General features: G+C 50.4%; 1 long non-coding RNA gene across 1 annotated transcript; it reads right to left on the bottom strand.

Moving 5' to 3' along the window:
- Positions 1-787: 787 nt before the first annotated feature.
- On the bottom strand, positions 788-3487 carry LOC113845035 (uncharacterized). Its single transcript, XR_003500212.3, has 2 exons — positions 3075-3487; positions 788-2333 (listed from the first exon to the last, which is right to left on the bottom strand). It is a non-coding gene; the product is annotated as an uncharacterized lncRNA (long non-coding RNA).
- Positions 3488-3752: the final 265 nt, after the last annotated feature.

Below are 3752 nucleotides of genomic sequence, written 5' to 3'. Positions count from 1 at the left end.
AGACCCCAGACAAGGATGACAAGCAGCAGAAGGACAGTTTGTGGGTTGTGGATTTCTCAGAAAGCAGAACATGAAGAAGCCGTTAGCACAAACTGCACCTGGAATGATCAGATCAATATTGGCCAATGTAGGAAAAGGGGAAGGAGAACGAGGCAAGCTCTATCTGAAAGCAAGCACAGACACCAGGAGAGAGGGGCAGGCAGCTGTGTGGCTTGGGGTTAGGTTGTTTTTCAGGAAAAGAAAATCTAGTGAGACTCATGTAAGGTTGTTAAATTAAGGGTCTAAGATTGGAAGGACTTTAGTAAATACTAATAAAAAGAGAAGCAGCCACGTGCATGTTTTTAAAGGCTAAATTACAGGCTGTCAGCAAGGTCCTGAGGGAGGTGGAAGATGCTGAAGACACTGCCCGGAGGATGCCTTAAGCCACCCGGGAGTGAACCTCCCTGCACAGCCACGGGAGCGAGAAGCAGCGTGAGAGACAGCAGCGAGCTCGGGAGCGCTCAAAGGGGACCGAGGATGGAGGAGCCCATTGCACAGGCCAGCAGAAGCAGCCCACCTCTATAAATAAAAGTTTTGTCAGTTCCAGTTCTGAACTTTGCCCTCGCTCCATAATTTGCCGTTTACATGATAGCCCTTCTCGCTTGTCTTCACCTCAGCATTTATATAGCAGCAGGCGACGATTATCTCGGGGCAGCTCTCTGTGCCTTTGACATCCCTTAATTAAACTATGACATTTGCTAAGTATGGAAGAGAAAAATACTTGAGGAAAAAAAAAAAAAACAGTGCATTCTCATTAGACCACTGTATTCATGAGACTTTGGGTGCCATGCAGGAGATAGGTACAAAGGATATTTTTAATGAGCTTTAGTAAAGGTGCCCTTGCTTTTAGTTTGTCCTTAATTGTACGAGCTTTGATCTTGATTTCTTCAAGAGAAATCTCACTGAGCACTTAGATATATCTGAGCAGTTCTTCTTTGGCCAGTTTCTAGGAGAAGAAAAATGTTTCCAATGGAAGATGGTTCCAGCAAAAGTTTCTCTGAGAGCATCTTCAGGATCTGGCCTGATAACAGGCTACAAATAGGCTCTGCATAGGGAAGAAAGCACGCTCAAGTGACACGTGATGGATGCACTGAGATAGATGAAGTCAAATGCTAAATTGATGGATATGCTTCATGCTCAGCTATCATGTGCAGAGGTGAGGAAAGCTTTAGAAATACATAAAAGCAGCTGAGGAATATTGCAATGCTGTGGGGAAGTACAAACTGATCTAATGGCTTGAGACCTTTAGGCCGGTTCACTCGCCTTCACATTACATCTCCAGGCAGCCTGGAGTCTCTCGGGAGGGTATTTCTGCTGTTATCACCATGCAGCACCTTTCCACTTTTAACCCCTGATAGAGTCAGCACCAGGCCTGCCCTAGAGGACACCTGAACTCTGTTTTTCTGATGGGAATCACTTAGTGTCTTTCTTATCAGCAGAGCAGTCAAACAAGATATGAACTCAAGGTAATTTTGAAGCTGCTTTTAAATTTATCTTGGCATTTGGATGCTTGACAAATCCAGACGCAGGGGCCTCTGAAGTCCTTGCAAGGGAATGGCAAGGCAGGACGGCTTGAGTCTGGAAGTTTCCCTGTTTCACACCATGGCTTTACAGCTAAGGTTGCCAGCAGCAAAGCTTATTTGAGCCAGACTGGACTCACTGGGTGAAGAGCCTTCACTTCAGAGAGAGCCCAGGCACTTAGGCAGAGGCTGCCTTAAATTAATACTTCATACCAGAGCCTTCGATTTGAGTTTAGGGGCAGCTGGCAAGGATACAGGCTTGGAGCACAATCTATAGCACAGAGCAACTCTGCTTGGGCTGTGAGCCTTCCTCTCGCCGCTGAGAGCACAGGATAAGACATGCTGGGACTTCCTTGGTACCCTGCCATGCGCTGCCTTCTCCAGTGCCTTTTCATCTTCCCTTGCATGAATATTAACAACAGTCCTTTCGCTCTGAAAACCTGCAATGTTAGGATACCCGCAGACAAGCCTCCTGAAGTCTCCGTGGCTCTCACTCCATCCCTCTGTGTTCAGTTTTGCAGCGAGGCTGCTTGCTCTCAGACTCAGATGCTGTTTTGCAGTGATGATGTGCCTTCACTCAGCCCATCTCCATTCAGGACACTTGAGCAACCAGGTACAGCAGCGGCTGGTTGCCGTTATGGAGCTGGGTTGAATTTAATCAACAGCCGTGGGGAGCACGCTATTTACAGAGCCGTACCCATCCGTCTGGAGAGCTTGGAGGTCACCGGCAGGAGACCACGCTGAGCTGGGCTTTGCTGCTTCCCCGGCAATAGGCTTACAAAAGACAGGAAGAGAAAAAGTCCTGAAGCTTCAGATACTCTCCCAGATAAAGTTCCAGCACAGTGAAAGTTAGCGGCAGCTCTCGCAGTCAGCATGTGTCTGCAGTTCATTAATCATGACTCAATGGAAAAGCTCACTTTTACTGGAGGGAGTTAGTGCTGCTGAGGGGCAGCGCTGCTGGTGAGGGCAACATCCTGTTTGCAAGGTGCAGCCCTAACCTTTAGAGATGCTGTGACAGCAGTTTTGTTCCCGTGTCTTCTGGATGTTTGTTTGCTCTTTTTTTTTTTAATTTTTTTTTTTTTTTTTTGCCTCAGCCATCGGCAGAGTGCTCTGATTAAATTATTCAGGGAGTAAATCACTGCCCCATGAGAAGTATAAGATAAGTCTCGCGTTTCACCCTCGTCTCTCTCACTCCCACACATGACTTTGCATGTGAATCTTTAAGACCTGTGTGCCCTATATTTTTTCACTCTAATGCTGCAATTAATCACATTACATAACCAGCCTACCGCTGGTTCTAATTAATTTTTTTTTTTTTTTTGGGGGGGGGGAGGAGGGTGCAAAGGAGATCCCTGCCTTCAAATAACGGGAAGGGTCTGCCTGCGGTGACAATGCCAGGAAAGGCAGCGGGACGGCTCCCTCCATCCTCCATCCTCCTCTCACCCCCGTGCGCCGGCAGCGCAGGGCCCCGCGTTATGCAACGTCCCACGCCGGGGCTGACTCACGCGCTCTTACCTCACCAGGGACAGGCTAAAAATAGGGTTTCATTCTTAACTCTGCGCAGCCGGGCTCTGCCTCGCTTCCAAGAAGACCCTTGGCGGGATTAAAATAGAGCGAGTCCTGCGCTTCGTTTCCTGCCGGAGATGTCTGCCCTGCGCCCTTGCACAACTGCTGTTTGTTTGTCTGGGGTTTCAGTGCAGCGGCGAGCGTGCCGGATGCTTTCTGAGGCAGGCAAAACATGATCCGACGCTCGCACGACTTGCACACGGGCTGGGCAGGGCGCCGCGGGGAGAAGTTATGTGGCAGCCGGGGGGAACCGCGCCACGGGGGCTGCGATCCGGCAGTCCCGCAGCCTTGGGAAGGGACTGGAAGGATGTGAGATCAGCCCTGGCCCGGGAGGGAGGGGATTGCCAGCCCCAGAAGAGTGATGCAGGGGAGAGCCGCTTCCTTTTCCTGCCAAAAAAGCTTTGTTCTGCATCTCCAGCACGGGCGAGCGAGGCGACCCGCTGCCTCTCATCGTGCTGAAAGGAGCAGCCCTGGCCAAGGCAGGGAGCAGACGAGCAGCCCCAGCTCTGGTGGCTGCAGCAGGGCTTTGGCATTTATCCATGGGCTACAAATAGGCTCTCGTCCCCTCTCACGGCGTGGCCCATGGAGCACACACGTGCCTCGGCTCCTTCGCGGGGCGCTTGGCTC

The sequence above is a fragment of the Anas platyrhynchos genome, chromosome 13, assembly GCF_047663525.1.
Source record: "Anas platyrhynchos isolate ZD024472 breed Pekin duck chromosome 13, IASCAAS_PekinDuck_T2T, whole genome shotgun sequence".
Classification (NCBI taxonomy): domain Eukaryota; kingdom Metazoa; phylum Chordata; class Aves; order Anseriformes; family Anatidae; genus Anas; species Anas platyrhynchos.
Note: the sequence above shows the minus strand (reverse complement) of the source record. Positions and strands in the feature narration are given on the sequence as shown.